Raw genomic sequence first — 25,473 nt, 5'->3', positions numbered from 1 at the left:
TGGCTGTGTCGTAGGTAGAGCCCCGGTGCTGCAGCGTACAGAAAGTGGGAGCTTGTGTTGCGCCAGCTGCCTTCAGCCCGGCTAGTGTCTTCCATAGCACTGACAAATCTCCCAACAAATCTTCTAGGTCTGGTGCAGGTGAGACAGAAGGAAAGTGTGAAAGGAAAGACAAACCTGTTTATATTTTTTTCACTGTATATTTGACAGAAAGGCTTCTATTTATTTTTGAAGTGTTTGCAAAATAGGAAGATTATATTAAAGAGAAACATGGATAGAGTTTGGAGATGGTGGCAGTGGAGATGTACAAGAAGGAGGTATTTGTTTCCTGCACAAAGTTTCTTTCTGCTGTGTCCCTCCCCACATATTTTTTACCCATTTTCTTGATTTCCCTCTCTCATTTCCCTTTTATCTTTTTACCTCATGGGGCAAGTTAAAGATACTATCGCAGGCTCCATGCATGTAAGGACACGAGAATGTTGTCTCCTTACTAGTGTTTTGGTCACAGTAAATAGTCATTCAGTGGCACTGCCAGGCTTTCAGAGGAGGCTAAGTCTCCAGGCAGATATCACCGTTTCCTTAATGAGAATGTCTGCATAAAGCATCGTATAACCAGCATATAATCCTTCCATGTCAAACCTGGAACACTGAATCCTTATTAAAGTATTGAATGAGTGAGGGTATCATGTCCTTTTTTTTAAAAAAAAAAAGATAAGCTATGCTAGACCTCTCTCAGCTTAGAAAATAAACCCTTAGTTTTGCTTATTTCGGGCCAACTGAGTTTCCTTCTTTCTTTCTCTGCACTGTATGTTGTAAAATGTTAAAAAAGATTTTAAGAAGTAGACACTCTGCTTTCTTCTATGTGTTTGCCTACTTTCTGCATTCCATGTCTCTAGGGCCATAACTTGCAAATGATGAAGAATGTTTGTTGGGGAAAAACACCGAGCACAATTCCTTTGAAAAGTTGTAACTAAAGATGGACACATTTCTCTTCTTTTCTGATTCCTGCAACTTCTAGTTACAGAGACTAAATAGGAGTCCAGAAAAACTTGACCACTTTTCCTCTTAACGGTTTGTTCCACTACAAGAGACTGCTTTTGGGCAGAGTTATTCCAATAGCTTTTACAGAGTTTCCTGATGTCTCATTGTAGATGTGCTATAGAAAAATCCCAACTGGCAATTCATCCCAGAGAGCGAGCATGGGACAAGTGTCTGTGTTTGTGATGGAGAGGCACAAATGATCAGGGAGCCTGAGTTCACCAAGATGCCATTTTTCTCCTCTGGGCATTCCTCCCTGCAGAGCTTGCTGCATTTGTGGCCTAGTTTTAATGAACAATTTTTGACAGCATAGGTGAACGTTGACATTTTCCTCTATTTTATTTTTTTTTCCTTCTCTGGGTTTGAGCTGAGCACCCAGTGTAGTGAGGAAGCTCAAGGGTGCCTGATTCAGCCTCTCTGACTGCAGGTACCATGTCCTAGAGTCTGCTTTATAAACTCCTGAAGATAGTTAATGGTTTCATTCCCCCATTCTTTCTATTGAAAAGTAGGTCCTGCTTCCTCCTTCTGGTGATAGAAACATAATTTCCAGTCCAAATTTACTTATGGCCTTTTTATTCTTCTTTGTTTATTTCTAATCACTGATCTTGACTAGCTATTTTTCTTCCTTGGTGTTTGCCTTCAAGTTATTTCTGGATTGCAGTGCTGACCCCTCTCAGTCTCTGGTTAAGCTAAAAAAAGACAGCTACTCTGGTCTCCCATGAGGAATCTCCCTTATTGTGATTATCCTACCAGTCTTCGTCAGGCTCTGGCTTTTTTGGGTTTCAGTATGTGTGTGTTGAAGAGGGGCCCACACAACACCCTCTGTGTTCTGGGTGGTTCCTCCATGTTCTGGACTGTTTAAAATGGCTTTGCTCATCACAAGAGTCACGTGTGATTTTCAGTAAATACATGTTTTTGTTTCTTAAACCAAAAACCCAACCACCATTCACTGAATGCAAAAGCAAATTCCTGTCTGTGCAGAGTAAGGAATGGTATGTAATTCTTTGGAGAGCTAAAGGATGGGATATTTGTTGGGACAGTCGGGGTGCTGAGGGTATTTAAATAGTCTGCTTCCCTTGGTCCATGAGAGTGGGACAGTTATAGCCACCAGGCCTTTATACTTGTCTGCTCTGCTTTAAGTTTAGGGCTCTGCTTCTTTAGGCAGGATCCTGTTTTGTAGTAATGAGTGGAACATTTAAATACAGTATTTATGGGTTGTGTCTTAACTATCTGATGATTTGCAAATCACAGGAAAAGCTCCCAAACCTGGCGCAACCTAGTCCATATCGGAGCAGGATTTGCCAGGCAGCCTGGGTGCTGCACAGGGTGGCCACTGTGAGTGGGGGATTTGTGCTGTGCTGTTGTGGCACTTTGGAAAGCATCTGACTTTTTACTTAAAACTGTTCAGCCCAGCCTGGGTGCATAAGACAGAACAGGATGAGGAGGTAGAAGGACAAGCCTGTCAGGGGTATCCAGCTGGCAGGAGAACCAGAACCAAATTGCAAGGTTTAAAAAAAAGTGAGGTCTGGGAAAATCTCTCCCTGGTCTGCAAAAAATAGTGAGTGGAGTTATTGTGCCATTTGAAGGTATAGGAGTTGCAGGTAGCTAGTAAGAGCTTTGCTGCAGCTGGAAGCCATAGGTCAAAATTTCAGTCAGGGTTACAGAAAAATTGATGGCACTGCGTGGCATTCTGCTAGCTGAAGATCAGGCCTGATATTTGTTTTCCCAAGTGAAAGCGTTCAGTCAATCTTGCAGCCTGCCTGGAGAACAAAGGAGTGAGATTTAATGCTCGTTCTGTTAATTGCCCAATGGCCATTCTTGCAGCACAGATCTGTGTTTATGTGCCAGAATAATTTGGGTTTATGTCTGACACAGGAGATCTGACTTGTGGAGGGACTTCAGTCTGGGCTGTTGTTCTTGGAGCACTGGGGAAATGAGGGCATATCCTCCCTGCCCTTATAGTCTGCAACTGAAGACACCTTTCAGGTAGGAGTTGTTTCCTATTGATGGCCAGAGAGGTGAGTGACATCTAAGCCCTCTTTTAAAGCAAAGTGGGAGGGGAAGAAAGAAGGGACCGAAAGATCCTGAAGGGTTTTCTTCAGCCTGGCTTAATTTGGAGGTGACACTTCATATGTCAATTTAAATTAAGCCATTTCAAAGAGCACCCATCCCAGAGCCTCTGATGCATTCGTAAGATGGCAACTGTGGGGCATGTTGGGTGACTGACACAGTTGAAGACAGGGAGGGAGGGAGCTGCCGGAGGAGCCGAGATGAGGTGCTTCATGGCAGGGATGCTTTGTCCCCTGATGTGTATGTAATTACCAGGATGTAGTTCAGCCCTGATTTCTTTATCACATGTTTGGGCCTGGTGTTCTGGTGCATTAAACCCAGGTATCTTGTACATATGTCATGGTTTTCTGCAACCCTCCTGATCCGAGTAAGGTTTAAATAGGAATCTTTTCTGGATGTTGAACAGTTAATGTAATAGAAAGCTAACACCTGCATCTGCAGCCTTGTCCCCTCCAGTGCAGCTGAATAGCATTTCATGATGGCAGGGAAATAACTCAGTAAAACCAGGCCCTACTCGGTGGGTGATGAATGAAGCTCAAGTGAAGTAGAGGTCACTCGTGTTAATCTGAAGCAAATAGGATTGTGGGACTGGGGGAAGAGGGCGAACCTCCTTTTATGTACAAATTCTATAGCTCAGAGGCTTAGGAAACACTTCATAGTAAACATTTGCAAAGTATCCATGCCATTAACCTTTTCCGAGAGGAGAGACAAATGGTTTTCCTGCTTCATTTTGTGCAGGTCTCGCATTTTGGTACGTATGCAAATTATGCTGGGTGGCAGTGTCTCATACAAATAAGCTTGAAATGCAGAGGCAGCCATGCAGGCAAAATGGCTTGCCTTTCCCTGCAGCTGCAACAAGACTTTTATCACAGGACAACCAGGCAGGGAGAGAGCCTGATTTGTAAGGAGGCATCAGGAAGAGAGAAGAAAACCAAGAATCCACCTGAAATGCTGGCACAGTCACAGAAAGCACTGTGTCCATGCCACAGTGCTACCCTGTATTTTTTTATGATCTGAGGATCATCCAGCACTGTTTTATTTTTCTTTGAGTTTTAGAGCATCCTTATTGTAACTAATTCTCAAGGCATTGAAATACATGAGCAGCTCATGGCTGTGTGGAACTGGGGAGGTGATGTTTGGGAAGAAGAGATGAACAGCACTTCTTTGAGATCAGAACCAAAATGAGCGTGGAAGATAATACAGATACGAAACACAAGCAGGCAACTTTGCAGAGATGTTGACTGCCTGTTGTAAAGACAGTGTGCAAAGGCTGGGCATTATATTGTGCTGCTGATATTCTCTGTTCCAGATCCTTTGCGGGGCTGTGAATCAGGTTTTTCCATGCTATTTAATAGCAGTTACTAATATGCCTGTATATGATCATTCCAATTACAAGTCTTCTGTGTCTCTAACTCCTTTGCAATGTTTCTTTTATGAGTTGGGTGGGCATCAGGCACTTACAGTTCAAAGGGATGAGTCCCCTGTTCTCTCCATCTTAGGCTGTGCTTTCCCGTCAAGTGTACCAGGAGTGAGTATGCAGCAGGTTAGACTGAGTTTGACTTTCTGAGTCTGCAGTGTCTCTTGATTAACATAGTGACAACACCAAATGTTATTTAATTTTAGAGATAGGTGACAGCAAAACAGAAGAGAAAAGGGAGTGGATAAAAAGTTGATAAAGACATGTTTGCAACCAGACCTTTCTGGAGTTACGGTTCTTTTGACCCTCCTGTGCTGGAGTAAACCAGCAGTGCTACCTGCCCATGGAATGGGAGAGGGGCTCTAAGCAAGTGTGTGTAGTGGTCTCCATCAAGCAGGGGAAAGGGGCCACTTGGCATTAGCAGTTTCTTTCCTGTGTAGGTGCAGACAACCACAGCTTGAACAGACTCCTTGCTTTCAGCTAGGTGAGCTGTGAGAAGGAGAGAACAGTGCAGCTGCAGATTCACGCCGTGCCTTGCAGGATCCATTCCCTCTTGCTCTTTGATCTTTTTTCTCACTGAGTAACAGGCAGCATGACTGCAATGTGATGCTCTGGCTGTAGACTGCATTGTCATGTTGAAAAATGAATTGCCTCAGAGCCTTCAGTCTATCTCCTGGGCTATTTCCTGTTAAAACCAGGAAAGCTGGGATTTCCATGTGACTTTGAAGCTCAGAGCTCTGATGTACAGAGAAATCCTGTCTCTCTGTGTTTATTCATTGCTGCTTCTGATCCCTCCTTTTCTCTTCCATTATCTCAAATGCTTTTGGAAACTTCATTTTCAAAGGACTATACCATCTCACGGACCACTGCTCACTTAAGTTTCCTTCTGTGGGCATCATGGTTTAGTAGGAAATGCAACACTGGTTTGAAATGTTTGGCAGACAAGATAGGGAAAAATACATCTGTGAGTTATTAAGGGCGAGAGTAATGTCTTTTACCTTCAGAGTTTACAGATATTTTTTTCCCTTTTCATCTGCCACTTACACTTTTCAGCATTGTCTGCATCCGGAGGGTGTCTGTTTTGGCAGAGAATTATCTTGGTCGTGCAGCCTGTGTGAAGCTGCCTTGGGCACCTCCTGAATGTTGTGGCTCTCTGGCTCAGTCCTTCTGCGCGCACAAGCTTGTATTGGTTTTAGCATTTCACCTCCGGTCGCTCATGAACTAATTCTGTAGTGGGAGACTTTGGTATTTCATTTTGTAACTATTCATTCTCATGTCAACTGCAGGTTTCAGTAAGAACCTGGGCTGCGTTCTTCCCTTGGTAACTGAAAACCTCCTTTCCCCAGAGGTGATGGCCTGCTGCCTGTGCTTGTAACAGCTCTGCCGATGCAGAATGGGCACATGATGACAACAGTGATGTTTTTCCAGTGAGTTCCTGATCAGACCCTTAAACCTCACTGAGAATTAAGCAAGTTAAACCCAGCTTTTTCCCTGACCAGACCGCTGTCCTCTAAAAACAATCTTTAGACAAAAAAGCTCTTTTATTGTGGTAGAGTTTTCCCAGTTGTTAGGTTTTGTGTGTGGAGGTCAAATCTTTGGTTAATGTTTCATTTTCATGGCCTGTTGTAAGTTGTTTCCCTTCCATTCCTACGGTGTTCCTGGCAAAAAGGGAGGAGAGATACCATAACACAAGTAATGCCTTTGTTTCCCCAGCTTCACTGTGGTGCAGAGGTGTGCGATCACCACTCGTTTTCGCAGTTTTTGGCAGAAGTAGTTTTTATCTCCAGCCATTAAAAGGATATTGGAGTTGTGTGTCCATTATAATTGCTAAGGTGCAGGAGCTGCTTTCTAGAGGTGCGAAACACCTGGGAACTTAATTTGAAATGGCAAGTATTTGGTGCTTCTAAAACTAGATTTACTGTGGAAGGGAGCACTGGGAGGAGCCTTCTGTGTCTTCATTTCTCTCCCTCTGCTGTTGCAGGCAATCATATCCAGTGATGCTTTCCATGGGTGTACTAGGTACTGTATTGAAATCACTGGGTTTCTTGCCTCATTGTAGGGCTGTTCAACGCTCTCCAAGGTTAGAAGCTGTCTCCTGGCTTACACCTATACCTGTTGCCCACATCATCAAGGAAGAAAGGCAAGATGCAAAGGCTGTATTTTAATTAGGCCACAATCTAATTAGCTCACCTGTGAACACAGCCAGACTGCACACTGTGATTTTCGTGCTCATTCCCACTTCTTTGGGGATTTGTTACTAGCCTTTCTCTCTCTGTGGGAGGAACCCGGAAGCCAGGAGTTTAGAGCTCTGTTTCAGTCAGCGCTATTGATTGACTTATGACCTTGTGCGAGTCCCTTTGGGTCTTGCTTGTAGGGCTTTACAAACATTGGAGAGAGACAAACACATTTCCTTCACTTCCCAGCATTTATGTGAGCCCTAATTAACACTTAGAAAGCAAGGGACTTTAGGCTACAGGGTGCCACAGAACTGTATTGCTATGGGAATACAATTAATAAATATTAAAACATAAGGTACAGGAGTTCCTGAACTGCATATTGCAATAGTTTATTTTCATTATTTGTTTACTGCATTCAGTCTATATGAGTCATACTATACATCTTAATTTTTAATACTGCTGGAGAAATCCTAGGTAGGCAACATCAATATTCTACCTCCTAAAGTACTGACGTAACGGTACTGTGATCCCAGGTGATGGGAAACTATTACTGCTGTGTCCTACTGTTCTTTAGTTGCCAGCTCTCAGAATCCAGCTCTCCCGTCATGGCCCTGTTTACAAGAGGATGGGACAGTTCTAACCAGCTAGTCTGACCTCCCATGCAAAACATTGCAAACTTTTATCCAAAGATTTCTACTTCAAGTTCAATAACTTCCACTTAGGTTAGAGCATGCCGTTTAGACAGACATCCAGTGGAGATGCAGAAACTGTAAGTCAGAGAAAATCTACTGCTTCACTTAATAAATTATTTCAGTGGTGCATTGCTTTGGTCTAAAAATGCTCCTCTTACTTGTTTCCAGTCTCCAGTCTTTGTTGTGCTTCTCATTATGCTTTTGTTTAAAATTAAAAAAGACTCAAACACCCAATAATCTCAAGATTTTTCACTGCACAGGTACATACAGACTGTGATTGAGATACATCTTAACCTTCTCATTACTAAATTACAGGCACTGAGCTCATTTCATCTTTCTCTGCAGGATGGATTATCTGGACTTTAAATTCTGGGTTTTTATCTCTTTTACTAAACTCTGTGCCATCAGACATTGTCCTTTTTTAGAGTGAACACCAGAACTGACACTACAGCAACTTGGTAATGATGGTTAATCACTTTAATCATCAAGAGTGTGCCTAACTCAGATGCCTTCCTGGAAGAGTTTAGGATCTATGCCTCCTGCTTTGAGGTGGCTCTTGGCAGGATGAGTATCTGTTTCTGGCTCCAATTATAAGATTGTTTCCCGTGTGAAGGTGAAAAAGCAAACGGGAGGGGGTGGCTGAGCAGGAAGAGGACAGCAGGAAAGGTAAGGGAGAGGGGCACTGGGTGCTGTGATCTCAGGGAAGGCTAATGTGTATGTCTGTACAAGGCAATCAGAAGAGCTTGCCCTACAGGGCATTAATTGCGAGTGTGAAAGGATGAGTTTGGCTCCATGTCAAGGACAGCCATGGAAGGAGAACACAGGTCCTAAGCCTGTGTGGCTCAGAGATGAAGTGACACTGTTGTTTGCAGAGCTTGTGTCAAGGAGACTTTATCACAGCGTGATTTTGTTGCACTTTTGGATATTTTATGCTCTGTACTCCAGTTCTTTGCTCTTTGCTCAGCAGCCTTCGTATTACTTATCAGTTAGATTGGCATGTTCCTACTGTTGCCAGCTTCTCTAATTTTGCCAGGTTTTTTTCATGAAGCTCCCATGAGTGTAATTATTGCCCTGATGAGGGTTGGTGCTGCATGACTCTCCTTCAGTGCGCAGAGCTCATATAGCACAGGGTCTCTGCTAAGAGTCTCCTTGACATTTTGGGGAGCAAAATAAGCAGTGGTGTCCAGAAAATGCTTTTGACTTGGGCCCCTTTAATGAAATATTCCTTGTGAAAGTGTGTAGGTTTGGGATCCCCTTGCTTCTCTCTCCCAGGAGAACTGGATAAATTACCCGTATTTGTCCTCAACGGCTATCACTGCAAGTGTGGTGATTAGGGATGAGATGATTCATGGCAGAGCCATTCTTTCTGGCTCTCAACACACTCTGCAAGATACCTGGGCATCTGAATCTTGATGTTTTCTTTGCAGCTGCAATCCTTAAAAACTGAGGTTCCAGGGGGCTAAGGCAGTCTTTTGAGGAAGAAGCCAGTATATGTATATGTTGGATGAATATTTTTTTTGTATTGATGTCTTCTTATCCAGCTAGCAGAAGCATCATGAGGAATCTCTTGAGATCTCAAGTGTTTCCTTAACTGTTATGCTTTCCCCACCAGGAAAACATGTTCATTTTACTTAAACAATCCTTGTAGCAGATGGTAGAATGAATCCACCTGATTTATTTCCTGCAGCCGATGAGAACAGAGAGGTAGGGATATTGGAGAAGCACAGACTATTTTCCCTGCTTAGGGAGGGGACAGGAGCCAGTGGTACCTCTGTGCTCTGGGTCTGGAGAGCTCCGCACCCCACAAAGTGGCTTTGTAAAGGTTAATTAAGGGAGAAGGTGCCAGTAGATGGCACTCATGAATACACAACATGATCTCAGGGTTTTGCAGGGCTACAATCACTTCTTTTGGGCATGTGTAGCAAAAAGTGCTGAATAGTGGAGCATTCACATGCTGAATTCACAGACACGACTCCAAGGTGTGTGGCCAGTGCTGCAGTAAGCAATAGCCATCGGGTTGGGAGCCCAGGAGATGGGGAGGAACGATTGCTGTTCGTTAGAAAGAAAACTGATGATGCCCCGGGATTTGATGGCCATCCTCATCACACCCCAGCCTTTTCCAGCTTTGTTGGTACAGGGACACTGGACGGAGGTGTAGTGATGCAGGCCTGCCAGTTCAGTGGTGGCAATTCTGGACAGACAGTTTACTGCAGGGTCAAAATGATTTTTGCTTGGAAAATTACAAAGTAGAGCAGTTAGTACAGGGAGCAGGGTCCAGAGTACAGTGGGCTATTCTGCAATGCTACCATGTATATGGGACTGGTTGTGCCTCTCCATTTCCCTTATGTAGGGTAAGATTGATCTGTTTCTCTTTGTCTTATTTACATGCTCAGGGAGTGGAGTTACTACGGACTGGCCACAGTTTGTGGGCTGGCACCCTTAAAGGAGGTACAGCAGGGGACAAGGCAGATGCAGATGTCACCCTGCATTGTGCTTCTGACAGGGCTGCAGCCCACCTGAGGTAGAATTTGGTTTCATATATTTGGAGACAATAGAGGGAAGAAAATTCCTCTGTTATATGTGAGCTCTTTTGGTTTGGGGTTTGCCTTTTCAAACCACAACCAAGAGAGCTCAAAGGCCATGAAGCTTGAGATGCTTTCAGTCCCAATGCTTTCTGACATTAAACCACTAAATAGCAAACAAATAAGATCTTTCTCCTCCTGTCTCCTGAATCCATCCAGCTGGTTCTGAGCAGATTAGTCGGGTGCAGATGAAACAGTTTCTTAGTCTCCTTCCAAGGGAACTGGTGTTGGCATCTTGACTTTCCATCTCTCCAAGGAGTGTTGAGTGTGGCAATGACAGGAGACATGAGCTGGGGGGTGCAAGACTGCTTGTCTGTGCCAGCTCTAGCTTGGTGGGCTCTGGCAGGCACTGGCACTGCCCACCCTGGGACTGAAGGGAGTTAGGCTTCCAGTTGTGCCTGCCTAGTCCCACTCTCCTTGGACAGACCTGTTCAGCTGCTGTCTGGTGCAACAAGTGTCCAGAACTGGGACTTCAGTCTGCCAGCATTCATTCCTGATGGGGAAAACAGTGACATTCAGCTTCCATTAGAAGACAAAAATGGCATCACAGGCCATCTGAGGGCACATTTTCAGCAGTCAGATTGAAGGCAAGGTATGGGCTCTATTTCTGAGCCAGAATAGCAGACTGTTCCTGGTCCATGGGACTTGTCAGCCCAGCAATGATTAGTGAGGGAAAAGCAAAGGCCGCAAAGCTTCTCCTGCCCAGCTCTGGTGAGAGAAGATGATAAGGGATTCATTGTGCAACCAGGAGATAACTGGCAGCAGTAGCATGAAGCAATGCCAGTCCCTTTTGCCATAGCAATTGTCCAGACATTTTGTTCACAGCTGTAATTCACCTTGCTGCACAGTCAATCTGTTCTGAAACATGCACTGTTTCAAAAGGAGCGTGGCTGCCACATAAAATCAAGTGGGATGACACCAAGACTGTGTGCAAGATTAAGTGTGGAAATCCATTTTGCTGGTGCAGGGCTTGGGCTGGGCAGGTGGTGAAAGGATTGGACCTCCAGAGGGCAAGTCAGCCTCCTCTCCCCTCTCTCTTCCCTCACTGCAGATACCTGTAAGTGTAAGTGTAAGCTACAGTCACTTAACTTCTTGTGAGGAGGACGAGCTGGGCTCTACGTGTCTCAGTCTGAACTGACAGACCATATCTCTTGTGGGAAGTAGAGCCCATGTCTTGTGTGATGACAAGCTTGAAAGAGCAGGGATTGGGTCTCTCTGATGATGTCTGTGTGGAAAAGTGAACAGAGAGCTTTTGGTTTAGTTGAAAGCCATCCTGTCTGTATCTTACCTTCTGTGTTGCATACTGCAGCCCAGGCTTGATGTGTCTGCCCTGTGTGTAGGGAGAGCGGGCTGTCTGCTGATGGCCTCGACTCTATCTTGACCTGCAGGTGTCAGCTCCAAGAAGACAGTGTGGTTAGGGTGACTGGACTTGGCTAAGGTGCTCCCTTGGGACCTTCAGTCCAAGTTAACAGGAGCTGAAATGTTGGTGATGGATGAGCCTGTCCTGCTTGGCAACATAGGTCTCTACTCGCCAGCTTTGAGTCTGTGGCCATGTGTCACATCATCCTGTAAAGAGTGACTGTGCCCTGGAGCTGCCCAGCCCTGCATCAGTCCCCGAGCTCTGCCCCAAGGAGCTGCTGTCTCCAGAACATGAGGTTCAAACCTCATGAAATTCAACAAGGCCAAGTGCAAGGTCCTGCCCATGGGTCAGGGCAATCCCAAGCACAAATCCAGGCTGGGCGAGGAGTGGATTGAGAGCAGCCCTGCGGAGAAGGACTTGGGGATATTAGTGGATGGAAAACTGACTGTGAGCCAGCAATGTGCGCTCACAGCCCAGAAAGCCAACCGTGTCCTGGGCTACATCAAGAGAAGTGTGGCCACCAGGTCGAGGGAGGGGATTCTCCCCCTCTACTCTGAAAGAGGGTAGATTCAGATTAGATATGAGGAAGAAATTCTTCCCTGTGAGGGTGGTGAAGCACTGGCACAGGTTGCCCAGAGAAGCTGTGACTGCCCCCTCCCTGGCAGTGTTCAAGGCCAGGTTGGACAGGGCTCTGAGCAACCTGGTCTAGTGGAAGGTGTCCCTGCCCATGGCAGGGGGGTTGGAACTAGGTGATCTTTAATGTCCCTTCCAACCCAAACCATTCTATGATTCTATGAAATGGCTTCTTACCTGCCGTCTGCAGGGCTGTGTGCAGCCCTCTGAGATGCAGCAAAGACATCACTTGCCAGAAGGATGATGCTTCTCTTCCTCTGATGATAAGGAATTTACTTTGCTAAGACTTTCTGAACTTCTGAGATTTCCTCCCCTCACCATGGCACACAGTTATTCCCACCGGGGCAAGCACCCATTGCCTCCTTGAGCAGTAGCTCTGCCTTGGGCTGTGCAAGATAATTGGCCTGTTTCCCTGTTGTGGAACCAACGGCTGTGCAAGACGGATAATGAGAAGTAGCCAGGGTAGCAACAAGATTAAAAACATTTATGAACAAACATCTCGTTTTGACTGCAAGGAGGCACTGAAGCATAAGAGTCTGCATCCCACAGTAAGCCAGAGGCAGACTGGATTGGCATTCAGACTGGCAGTCACACAGTAAAGCAACGCTGGTAGCATGGGAAAAGTGAGGGCAGGAGTCCAGTCTTATTTACACTGGTGTAAGCTGGAGTAATGTCATGGAACCGCCTGCTAGGTTTGGCTCCATCCTGTTGGCTGGAGCTCAGTGCGGATACATGGCATCAGGAGAGCAGGCAGGATGCCACTGAATCCAGTACTGGCCTCTGGCTCTGTTCCTCTCTGCCAGTGGCCTCGATATGGGATGGTACCTTTCATTGTAAAGATTGTTCCTAGGGATCCATTTTATGCTTACCAGGTACCAAGACCAGGGAGATGGATACTGAGGGTGGTGACCCCATCCTGGTGGGCTCCATCAGCAGAAACTAAGCGTGATTGTCAGTGAAGGTGTCAGAGTGACAGAGGTAGAGCGAGTGCTCCAATGAAAGATGTTGCTTTCTTTCATGAAAAAATAAAGGTATTTAATTTTAATTCTATTTTAAGGGTGATTGTTCTTGGCTGGGTTGGGTCCCTGTAACACTTCACAAAGTGATTTCAGATAGTTGAAGGCTGTCAACACACCCCAGTCATTTTCCTCTCATGCAGTGAAGGATTTTTTGGGAGGAAGGTTTATGACATATCCTTGCATTGAAGCAGCTCAGACTGTCAGGGAAACTTATGAGGTAACTGCAAAGGCACTTTCATGACAAGGAAGGCTGTCTTGGTACATTGGCTACAGGTTGCACATTTGCAACCTGAGGACATGAAGGCCTGCTGTGAGATCTCTTCACAGAGAGAAATTAATTGGCTCATGGAAGGAGACGGTTTCTCTGTTTATGTGCTAGATTTACCAGGGACACAAATCCTGGAGCTTTGGATTTCATAGGTACCAAAAGAGGGAATATCTCATGGAAGATGGGGGTTAGTGGAATAGCTGGGCAACCATGCAGGTTTGTAGCCTTTGTGATGCATGAGAGCACGCAGACACCATTGCTGTAACAGGGATCCCCTGACCCCATGGGAGCTTCTTGACCGCCCGGCTGTGGGCAGGCCTGGCATGGAAGGGAAGTCTGACCTGGCACAGCAGCGCAGCACAGAGCAGGTCGAAAGCTTCAGTCAGTCCCTGTCTCCAGTGGCATTGATGTCACATGTTTATCTTGGAAATCAGCCCCTCCAGCCCCATCCCATATATTAGCAATTCCAATAAAAATAATAATTGGATACAGTCCATTGCATTTAACATTTTAATGTCAGCTGGGGATTTCTTCTTGATCCCAGCTCTTGATTAGGTGACATCTTTAAGCACAAGATTAATAAGCCTGACTGTATTCTCTGAACACCCGACTTTCACAGCCAGAGATGAGGGCTGAAATGTAGTGCATTCTGCACTGTCATGCTTTATATACTTGGCTGAAGCTGGTCAAAAGGTCATGCTCACAATTCTTGAAATATTTTTTCTTTTTACATTTGTTTTTGATCTGAACTGGATGGAGAACAAAACTTCCCTAGATTTGCCATGAATGAAGTGTTCTCCCAACCTGTGGGTGCATGCTAAAATGGATACTTTCTTGAGTTTTTTAAAGACGCTGGTCACTGAAAGTGATACGAAAAGGTCTCCACATCCGAGACAGGTCTCACCCTCTCCTTATGGACTGTCTTGGGTTCAGGGTCTCATGAACATATCTTTCCTTAATCTTGGGGTTCAAAACTCTTCTACTGTTCAGATAAGACTTGTCAAACCAGGGTTGTTTTTTTACACTAAAAAGCATAATTTTTAGAAGGGGGAAAAAAACCCCAAAAAAACGTTCTGCCAGAAAACTCATTCTCCATGGCATTCTGGATTCTGATCTTACAATAAAGTGATTTTTTTTCTGGTGTTGTGGCCTTCTGTCTTAAAACTAATGCTTGGTTCTGTCTATGCTATGTCAAAACAGACCTTAACTTTCTCAATGACATGAAAGAGAAATCTATGGAACGAACTTCTCCTTGGTGTTCATACCTACACACATGCTTAGCTGGGTGAGCAGCCTTCATTATTTCCTATGGAGTTGTCTTTGTAGCCAAACAAAACCAAGAGTTTGGAGACAAATAGTAGTGAAATACTGCTTGGCAGGAACAAATCTATAAGCTTGTACATTTTACTATCTGTGTCCTGATGTATAGTGAGCTACAAGTGTGTGGAGAGTTACAGGGGAGAAAGGGAAGGAAGGTGCTGGAAGGGTTCACAGACAGCAATGAGAAGGAGAAGGACAAGAAGGAGAAGGAGAAGAAGAAGAAGAAGGAGGAGATGGAGGAGGAGGAGGAGAAGGAGAAGGAGAAGGAGAAGGAGAAGGAGAAGGAGAAGGAGAAGGAGAAGGTATTCTCCCCTGAAGAAGTAACTGCACTGAGGATGTGTTGGAGGCAAGGTTGTCTTTCAGGCTTTAGTAGCTCATCTCGGTACATATAAGTTTGTTTCTGGCATTCTCCATTTATTGTCATGATGTGGTCAGTCTTGCAAAGGTAAGAGTCCTTCCTCTGGAGCAAGTTCCAGAAATCTTGTTTGAACTGTCTCACTAAATCGGGTTTCAGAGGAATCTTTTTCTTCAGCTGTTGCAAATTGTTTATATCACAAAAGCAGTCTCAGTCCTGCTGCCCTAGCTGGTATTAGGCACACTGAAGGAAGGAGGAACACTTCAGCTAGTGGAGTTGATGCCTGTCTGCTATAGCCGAGAGCCATTGATTCTTTAACCCAATATCAAATACTTTGCCTGGTCAGCAGCCACAGAGTTTCTTGCATTTTAACTTCGCAGGTCACAACCCCGTTAAGCTTGGGAAGGGTATTCTCTAAGGCAAGACACACGTTCTCTATCATGCTTTTTCTAATTGTGAGGCTTCAGTCTAGCAGGCTGGTATGGAAGCACTGTAAGATCCCAGACAGCCCTTGTCTCTAGTCTTCTAGCTGCTGGGGGGACACTGCCCTGAGCTGGCATGGTAGTAAAACCTAACAGTCATGGGATATTCTCCAGGCAATGGAAGTCTTCATTGGTGGAATGGGAACCACGCAAAGACTTTTTTTTTCTCCAGGCCCTCTGGGCTGATGTTATCCCGATGCCTATAGTACCTTTGCATTGCAACATCTTGGTATCCCCAGCACTCACAAGCCGTCATGCAGTGCCTGTGTTTGCCCTCCATGGCACCTTTGTTCCTATTCACCCATGACATCAATGGAGTTGCTGTAGCTGTGAAATCAAAGCTCATACTGATCTAGTATGAAGTTAAATACACAACATTTGTAGTGGGAACATTCAAGAGAGATGAATAAGCAGGAGGAACCACATGGAAATAAGGATCTGCTTTGATTTATGGGGACAGGGGAAGGAACCGCTAAAGATGAAAGCAGCCTCAGCTGTCCCATCTGCTTTGAAGGAATAATTCAGACCCTCCCCTGTGATACCATAGCTGAGGGTCTAGGATCTCTAAGGAGTGCAAACCATTATGAGTTTGTCTGTGCTATAGGACAGCCAGAGATAAGTCAACGCAGACTTGGAGGCTGTGTGAGGATGTCCAAGCTGCAAGAATTGTTTGCATGGATACAAACCTGGGGAGCCCCTGGTAGCTTTGCTGTTCTCACACCCTTGGGCAATGCCTTCATCTTATGCTTCTAACAGCTGGGATGCTAAAGGAAGGGTGGTAGTTCCAGGGGTTGAAAACAACATGGAGAATCTTTCCTCTTCAGGTTGTCTGGTTTTGGATGTTAGTCTGTATCTCCAGCTTCTTTTGTAGTGCATTACTGCCCCCCTCACCGGTTGGCTCCCTCCCTGCTCCCATGGAGCCCATCTCAGGGCAGTAGGGAAATCCTGGACTTCAGTGGCTTCAGGCTTCCATGCTCTCTCCAGAATACTCTGAAGGCAGAAGGAGGTGAAGGATGGCAAAGTTCTCCTGGCAGCTGCTCAGCCCTGCTTCTCTTCCACAGCAAATCGCACTTCAGTCTCCTGTATCTTCAGTCCAGAATTATCCCTCATGTGAAATCTGGTGATGGAGTGCAAAAAAGAGGTCTGAATCCCTGCCTAAGCCCTTTCTGTTCCTGAAACACAACTGCATTGAGTGGGAAAGGGCCAGAGAGGAAGATTTTTTTAATTGCAAAAATGTCTGACCAAGAAACAGGCATTAAAAAATTCAATAGTGCCTTTAATGTAAAAGCTGTTAATGCCATTTCATTTTCTAACAGCTTCTTGGCTTTAATCAATTCATTTTCATAAATCGGATCAGATACATACGTTCCGTTCGAATGTTACCTTCATGTGGTTTGGTTTGGGATGCTGAGATGCTCTGGACAGTCACAGACTTGGCCTCCATATTCAGCATCTCTAAAACCCCCAAATGTCAGGTACCTCTTTCAAATATGTACATCCAGGTGGGAGCTCAGCAGGTCTCCCCACTGACAGGTGTGCTCGCAGCACAGGGCTGTGCTCAGGTGTGAAAAGCGGAGGGCTGTGCAGGCAGGGCTACTTCACACTTTGCCTCAGTGCTGCAGTAATTAGTCTGAATGATTACATCGAGGTGAATGTAAATGAAAACCCCAGATCCAGACACTGCCACAGTGTGGCTAAACCTGAGCGTAGCCTGTATAATGGTGACATTTTGCCTCTTGAGCCTCTGTTTTGATGCCTCCCAGCAGGCACAAGGTATCATTTCTGTTCACAAGTAGTTGGGAAAAAAAAATGAGGAATGACTTGGGTAAAAATCTAGTATGTTGGAAAATGCTTTTCAGATTAAAACAAAGATAAACAGCTTGGAGAATAGTTTTTATGTGTCTCACGCAGCTTGAGACATTTTAGAGGTTGAAAACCAAGGCACAGTGATGTATGGCTGTTCCAGTGAAGAATCGATGTTGAATGACAACTATTTTTCCAGGCGAAGATAAATTTGCTGCATTTGCCCATCTTGCTGTGGTGGTTTTACTGTCAGATTTTGCCCTTAAAGCATACGGCAGCATAGTTACATATGTGTGTTCCTAAATGAGATGTAATATCTCACCTCTGCTGAGACATTGTAGTGCAAGGGGTTGCGCCTGGTCATGTATCGGTAAATCTGGTGTTTGTGCTGGGCCACGGCAGCTTTGCCACACTCCCCTGGGTCTGGGGTAACAGGCTGCATCTCAGAGTCTTGTTCTCTGACACCAGGAAGGACTGGAAACCATTCTGTGCTCTTTAGTTACGTAGGGTCAATCTCGGTTTTCTCAGGCCTGAGAGCAGATTGAATTCAACATCTTTACCAGATAAAATCCAGCAGGCAGGTGGGTCGTCTTTGCTTGTGTTCAGCCAAATGTGATGTTCCCCATGAAGGAGGATGGGAGACATTTAAGAGACATTAAGAGGATGGGACTTTACAGGAGTCTCCTGAAAAATTCTGAATCCTGTTCCTGTTTCTGCAGGAATCATAGAATCAAAGAATGGTTTGGGTTGGAAGGGACCTTAAAGACCATCTAGTTCCACCCCGCCTGCCATGGGCAGGGACACCTTCCACTACACCAGGTTGCTCAAAGCCCCGTCCAACCTGGCCTTGTTGTGAAGCTGTGATATGTGATATGTTCTGTTTACAGGCCGTGTTAAGGTAGGGCTTGATTGATACGTTTAAGCTGTTAGTCCTGCTATTCCTGTTGGAAGGTGATTTCCATTGCAGTTTACAAAAAAAAAGGGCCTGGGAGTGACACTGGGGATCCGTGGGAGGCGATGTTGCTAGGAGGGTTAGTGCACAGCTGCCACTGAGCTGCTGCCCAGCCCTGAGCTGCTGTAGCAGCTCTTTGCCTTAGTTTCCCCTCTGCTAAAATGAGAGGAGCAATGCTGCTGGGCTGTACGGCCTCTTGTGGGGAAGAATCACTAATTACAGCTCGGGCAGTATTTCAGAGCTCAGGTTTAAGCTCTATTGGCTCATATTGTTTCCCTCTTGCAAAACCCTATTCCAGGATGGGGATCTCCTTGCAGACATTCCCATCCCTTTGTTCCTTTCTGAGAGGGAGGATTTGTGAACCTGGTGCCTAGTATTAATGTGAGAGTATTTCTGTTATATGTAATCAACTATATCTCTGTCTTAGCTTTGAATTTTACATCACACACGTCCCCACAGTAGGAGAGCAGTACATTCAGTTTTACTACTTCCTGGAGGTGGATTATATCCCACTTGATTGTTTACAACAGTTGTGAAGATTCAACAACATTTTAATGAGGTGTAGTAGTGGTATATTAAGAAATATATCTATAAAATGCAGTCTTTAGTAGTTGATTGGTATTTAATTGGCATGTGTTAATATTCTTATGACATCTCAGTTAAAGCCATGGTTGAAGCATTAATTCTGAGTAGGAAAATTATTATTTGAGGTAAAAATATAAACTAAAGTACAGATGCTTTTAATATGAAGACTTTATTAATAAAGTGTTATACTGACTTAAGCAAGTGTTTACAGTAGGTATTTTTAAAACAGATGAAGATGACATAAAACAAACATTCTGTCAGTTATTGCTGTAAGATTCACAAAGAGTTATCTATGGAGGCGATTTCCATCTCCTCTTGGGAAAGATTCAGACTACGTCGTTTTGCAGGAAGGTTTTTTTCAAAAGTGTGTTCCTTAACATGAGTGTGGGCATTCTTCTCCAGGGTCCTGGTCTCGGGGATCAGTAGTTTGGCAACTGAGCTTCTCCAAGCCTTGGTGTTACCACCATTCATTAAGTTTTCACACTGCAGCATGCCAGTCACTATTATTGCACCCAGTGGTAGGAATCTTGTGGGTTTGTTGAGAACAGGGTGAAACCCATGTTTCACAAGGACAGGTTGAAGGACAAAAGGTTTCCTGGGGTGAGAAGACAGTGCATATGTAGATCCCAGGGGAAGACACTGTGTTTGGTGCCTTGCATGATTTCCCCAGGCTCAGTCTCCAGTAATGACAAGGGGACATCTCTGTCCTGCCTTGTCATTCTTGCACCTGAGCTGAGAGGATCCTCAGGACAGCACAGCCATGCTTGAATTCTCTTTGAATGAGCTGCATTTGCTGCCAGTCCCTGCCCTGCCCTGTGCAAGGTTTGCAGTACACGTACCTCCCCGTGCTGCATGGCGTGGCGGTGGGGAGGTATTCTAAACATTTGCAGAAGTTACCTGCAAATGGGGTAAACTAATAGTCCTTCAATGACTTACCCTCCAAGAGGGGGCATGTGAGACCAGTAGCACAGTGGGAAGGCCTCTGTGTGCCAGCCTCACTGTGTCACTTCTCCCAGGCTGCGTTACTGCCCTATGCCCGAGCGAGCCCCGGGCACCTTCACCACTCAGGGATTTGAGTTGTTCCCAGGCAGCGCTTGTGTGTCATCCTTGCTCCGACTTTGCCTGGATCCCAGCAGATACCAGATCCCAGAGCTGAGCAGTTGGGACCCCCTCACTGCTGGCAGGCGGCCTGCCTGGTTCCCATCGCTACGTGTCGGTAGGTGGTTCCTGTCTAACGAAGCTCCTTTCCAAGGGAGGCTGTTGACGTGCTCCAGCATCGCCAGATGGTCCCCTTACCTCTTCTGCTCTCACGCTCCCTCGGAAACATTAACAATCCCTAAACCTCTCTGATGGAGGGGCTCCTTTTTGTGACAACCTCATTACGTGGTTATCAGGAGCTGCCACTATCCAGGTTGTCACGACAACCAGCCTGATTCAGAGCCGCTGGGAAAGGTCTGAACCTCAGGCAAATAACCAGCCCCAGCTCCCAGCAGATGCTCACCCGCAGCCAATCGGCAGGGCGCTGGGAAACCATGACATCATGGGCCAAGCAGGCCCCAAAATTTAATTGTTAGCTTTCAGTGTCCCTCCGTGTCCCTTTCCCCCCGGTGCTTCCCAGATCAGCTCCCCCGGTGCAGCTAACCCAGTTGTGCTGCGGTGCCGCTTCAGGCTGCTCTGGAGCTGCCTTGGCTCAGCAGGGCTGGCGGAGTGGTCCCCCGAGCCCCCCATATAATGCAGCCTCGGTCAGGAGCAGGAGCTGTGGTGGCTGAGCGCTTGTGCCTCGGCAGTCTGGCACAGGCAGAAAGCTGCAGGGTGGTATAATACCCACAGCTGTTAGGGGCCAGGATACGTTGCTACTTACTGGGGTTTTGTTAATGGGGATGGGAGTTAGTTGTCAGAGTTAATTTTGTCTGCAGGACAAGCTCTCTGGCAGCTACCACTAAGTATGGGAGATTAATGGGATCCTTACCCCCCCCCAGCTTCCCATGAAAACCTACTGACACCCAATTACCAGTCTTGCTGTATGGCTCAGATTGTGTCATGTTTGCCAGCAAGGTGTGATAAATGCAGCAGAACCAGTTCTGTCGCAGATGGAAAATGTGTCCACCTTCCTGCCCTGCTGAAGCAGAGAGGGGTTTGCTTGGTGGCCTTGTGCCTTCGCTAGGGTGTATCTGAACCACCTCTAGAACCACGTACCCCATTAAGGTTACATCCTACATAGTACTGACCGAGGTGTCCTGCAGATGTGCAGCTGCAGAGCCTTCCTGAATTCCTGCCTTGCTTGAGCACATTCCCCTTGACAGCAGGATCAGGCAGCTCTTCAAAGGGATTCCTCTTTTTGCGCAAGAAAGCCTTCTCTTTTTTTAACTTCCTGACATCCCAGCTAAGTGTACCTTTGGTTTCTGAAAACGCTGGTGCTTGGTCTCTTTTATGGAGACATTTTTCCTTGCACATCCCTCTGCCACAGGGAAGGGTGCTGGTAGTTTCAGGCAGTGTGAGTCTGCAGCACTGCAATCAGTTTGGGAGGGTCTATCTGATTAGATCTAAAAGGTGAGGTTACATGGCTTTTGGCTTCTAAAGTCCTCGGGCATCTTTGGGAGGAACAAAGGCTTCGAGAAGGCTATTTGTTGCTCAAAGCTAATATTTCTTTCTCTTTCTCTTGCTTTGCTGCATTGGCTACCTGGCCCTGTATTTCCATGGGGTTGCATGTTGAGGAAAGAGTTGTCCCTGGGCCACTCTTGGCTGGGGGTGCCCTACAGAGGGGCTGGGGAGCTTGTGCATGGCCTGGCACAGAGACACTCCAGCATGGATGGTCCTGATATAGTCAGTCTGGATTTTTCTAGCACATGAGAAAGGAGCCGTTGGGGCTGGCGATGGACCTGGTCCAGCCAGGTTCCTCCTGCTGCTTCTCAGACACCTAAAGCATTGGGCATTGGGTCTCAAATTAGGTCAGCTTCTGAGGTTACTTTTGCAGGATGAGACCCTTGCTCAGAGACCTAGCTGGCTCCTGAAAAAACAGGGTTCAGGCAGACCCAGCAGGTCCAGAGGCCACACAGACTCTTGAAGCATTTCCAGATAGCTTTGACACCCATGTGACAGTCACACAGGACTGACATCTAGCAGGGACTGGCCTGCTTTCCTGTGCCCTGTGGGGACAAAGCCAGCACCCTGTCCACGTCTGGGCCGGATCAGGCTCAGCAAGCAGGTCTGGCCCAGCCCAGCCTATCCCAAGTGTTGGACCCGTGGAGCGAGTCCAGCTTGCAGCGCCAAGCCCCGCGCTCCGGGGCTGTGTGGGTGCCCTGGCCGTGCAGTCAGTTGTTTTTTTCCCTCTCCCAGCAGTGTGCCATGAGCAGTGTGCCCATTGTTAGCACAGCTGGCTGCTCACAGTGTGTGGAGGAGCCCTCCAGCTCCAGTGGGGTCAGCCTCATGTATGGCTGGGGTGAGGGGCAAGAAACCTCTGCAGTTTGGGCAATTTCCCCTTTCTGGCCTTTGCCTATGCTTCCTCTTTGTCTCCTTTCCCAGGAAGGCATGGGACAGGCATGGGGCATCAGTGTCCTGTCAGGCATTGGACAGTCAGCTTCCATCCAGCAGCTTAAAGATATCTGGGGAACCCAGGAAGGCTGAAATAGCACAAGTTCAAGGGCTTTGTGATCTCCAAAGGCCAACCCAAAAGGCACAGACTTTTAAAAACCCTCTGTGATTTTCATTACAAACTCCACTGTGCGCAGTCAATGTTTGCAAGGTTTCCTTGGCTCCGAAGAGAGTTGAAACTTTGGACCAGGCTAAGAGTAAGGGATCTAATCTTGCTTTTTCACTGCATACAGTCATGGAGTCAGGTTTCTGCTCTTTCATGGGGGAAAGGAAGCTGAAACTCTTCCTTCATCTGCTCTCACACAGCCTTCGGGAAAGTCGGACAGAAGCCAAGGCACCAGGCTTGGTGTCTCAAAGAGCCTGCAGATTTCTTATAGTACTTATAAGAATAGTTTTGCTAATAGTTTATGCTAAAACTATGTTTCAGTCGGACTTTTTAAAATGAATAGAAGTGATTCACCCACAGATTCAGTCCTAACATCTGTAATTGCCTGACTTGGTGCTCTATCTGCAGCTTCTCCTTGAGCTGCTCCCTCCTTTGGAAGGCTGTGAGCAGGGCACATGCTTCATGCTGAATGTGGTGCACTGGGGCGTCAGGCTGGTAAATAACCTACTGCTCTGTGTCTGAATTAACCGGGAATAATTTTTACTCTGGAGGTGGCTGGGGACTGCTTGTCCACCACCTGCTCAGACCTTTCCAATTCTGTGGGCTCTTCTTAAACAGCGATTTGCAGCAGCCAGCGTGATTTGCAGGGTATGGCCCTTCAGCCCTGAAGGGCTAGGTGAGCCTGCGGGGACCCCTGACAGCTTCTTCAGCTGCTTGCCCTTCATCACTGCAGGCGGGGGACATTCCCCTAAATCTTTGCACAGACTTTGATAGGGGGAAAAGCTGGGCCAAAGCCTAAGCCCTTTGCAAACTACCCTGTCTTGGCTCAATAAGGGAGTGTGTCCTCTGCAGGGGTCACCCCATCTGCTTGTCTCGAGCCCCCTTGGATGCACACTGTGCTGTCACTGGACTGGATGCTACTCACAGCAGAAAGTGGAAGGTGCCTCTTCCACTGTTGAGGGACAGCGGCCTCGCAGGGTCGCTGCTGACCTTAGAGGATCCTGAGAGGCATCTATCCACAGGGGTATTTCTCTGCAGGGATGGAAACAGCACTGACAACTGGCTCCATGGCTTGACTGTGATCACTGCAGAGCCAACCAGGTAAGTGATAGATTTGACTCATACTGGGGAAGAAAACCTTGGTGAGACCTCAGTGCGCGGTGGGAAGGGACAGCAGTGATTCAGTGGGGGCTGCTTGTCATGTCAGTGTTGACTGGGTGACTCAGTGTGCTTTTGCTTCTGGAGAACCTGTCCTTTGAATGAGCTGTAAGGCCACAGCGTGACCACTCAGAGAAGATCACATGCCGTGTGGTGGGGCTGGGAGAGTTTGTTATCTCCTCTTGGGGAATTGCATGTGACCTGCCTTACCTTTGGCAATAACAGCCAGCAGAAGGCAGTCTTCATTTCTTGCCTGTGGCTGCTGTGTAATTAAACACTGCCTTGCGCCTCTCTCCCAGGAAAAAACAAAAAAAAGGTCAAAGATGTGCCCATCTTGGGATATAACAACACATCCTTTCCGTAGCCTGTGGGGCAGGGGCAGGAGGGCGGCTGGCAGAGCTGCCTGCCAGCCCCGGGACCCGGCACGGCCCAGGCAAGGGGGGAGCTCGGAGCAGGGCTCGTGCTCCCAGCCCCGGCACTGCTACCATGCCCACGGCCCTGGGGGCTCTGCTGGGGACGTTGTAGAATCGGTCATGTTTGCCATCAAAACAGGGTCTGTTTCTGCTTTTCGGGCAGCTCGTGGAGGAGTTGAACTTGCGGGTTTGGAAGGAGCAGGAGCGGGACGACACTCTGCCTGGGGAAGCGTAATTCTGAAGGAAAGGAGAAGGGGAAACCACCACTGTGAATGAGATTTTTCTTCTGGTGCGTTTAGGGATCTTTGCAGGGAAGTGCTCTCTTTGTCGCAGGAGTGGCCGGAGCTGGTCGCTCCAGCCTTGCGCCTGGGGGGGTTCTCCCACGTTTGGATGCTGACAGGAAAAGCCCACGGGTGTCACATGGCAAACGTCATGTGGGGGGAACCCGAGATTTCACGGCCGTTTCCTATTCCCCGCGGACGAGGACCCGGGAGCATTATGACGCCTTTCAGGACCCCTCTCGCTCCCAGCCGGGTGCTGGTCCCCGCTTCCCAGATGCCCGCACACCTCTGACGCGGCCGAGCCACACCGGCGGGGGGACGGACGGGCGTGGGCGGGGAGCCCTCCACGCCGCGCTTTTCCCCACGCAGCTGCCTTAAAACACAAGATTTGCCCCTGCGCGCCCGCCCGCCGAAGGGGCCGCCGCGGCCGCGCGGGCTCAGCCAATGGGCGCGGCGGGCGGCGGGTGACGACACGGGCTGGGGCGCGGCGGCGCGTCCCGGCGGCGCGCGCGGCGATTGGCGCGCGGCGGCGGCGGCGCGGGGGGACGGGCGCGCGGCAGATGGGCTGCGCCCGGGGCGGGCGGGGGGGGGGGCCGGCGGCGGCGCGAGGCCGCGGCGGGTACGGCCGGTGCAGCATGACAGCGGGAGCTCCAGGTAACGCCGGCCTCGGGGCGCGTCCGCCGCCGCCTGCGGAGCGCCGTCGGAGGCCGCCTGCGGAGCGCCCTGCCCGTGGCCCTCTGCGCGGCGCGGCGCGGCGGGGGAGGGGGGACGGGGACCGGGGGACCCGCCGGGCCGGGGGTGCCGGGTCGGGGGTGCGGCCGCGGGGAGGGCCGGGCCGCTCCGGTCCCGGGGTTGTCCGCGTCTCTGGGGTCTCTCTCTCCCGGCAGTGACACCTGTGTTACCGGGCAGCCTCCGCGCTGGTCGTAAATGGAGCCGGGTGTCCTGCGGGAGGGAGCTCCCGGCGCGGCCGGCAGCCGCAGAGCTCGGTCGGGTCTGAAGTTATGTCAGCGCCGGCACCGGCCATGGAGGCTGCCGTGGTGCGTGTGTTCCCCATCTTCCAACAATGCGGTCTTCTGGGCTGTGCTTCTGCAGAGGAGTGAGAAATTCTGGGCTATAAATAACTCTGCCTTTTTCTTTTTTTTTTTTTTTTAAAATACTCTTTATTGGCAACACG

At 47.8% G+C, this 25,473-nt stretch overlaps 1 protein-coding gene across 4 annotated transcripts in view; it reads left to right on the top strand.

Moving 5' to 3' along the window:
* Positions 1–25,473, top strand: part of PAK3 (p21 (RAC1) activated kinase 3) — a 150,456-nt gene that overhangs the window by 39,620 nt on the left and 85,363 nt on the right. For 2 of the 4 annotated variants that reach the window (XM_074882660.1, XM_074882656.1), the window contains exon 1: positions 24,833–24,953. The gene's annotated coding sequence lies outside the window, so the exon portion shown is untranslated. Of the gene's footprint in view, positions 1–2,910; positions 3,022–24,832; positions 24,954–25,473 lie in introns of those variants that run through there. The other 2 variants (XM_074882659.1, XM_074882657.1) reach the window with 2 other exon arrangements.

The sequence above is a fragment of the Strix uralensis genome, chromosome 13, assembly GCF_047716275.1.
Source record: "Strix uralensis isolate ZFMK-TIS-50842 chromosome 13, bStrUra1, whole genome shotgun sequence".
NCBI classification, from domain to species: Eukaryota; Metazoa; Chordata; class Aves; order Strigiformes; family Strigidae; genus Strix; species Strix uralensis.
The sequence above is the reverse complement of the archived record's forward strand: the minus strand, read 5'-3'. Positions and strand labels throughout refer to the sequence as shown.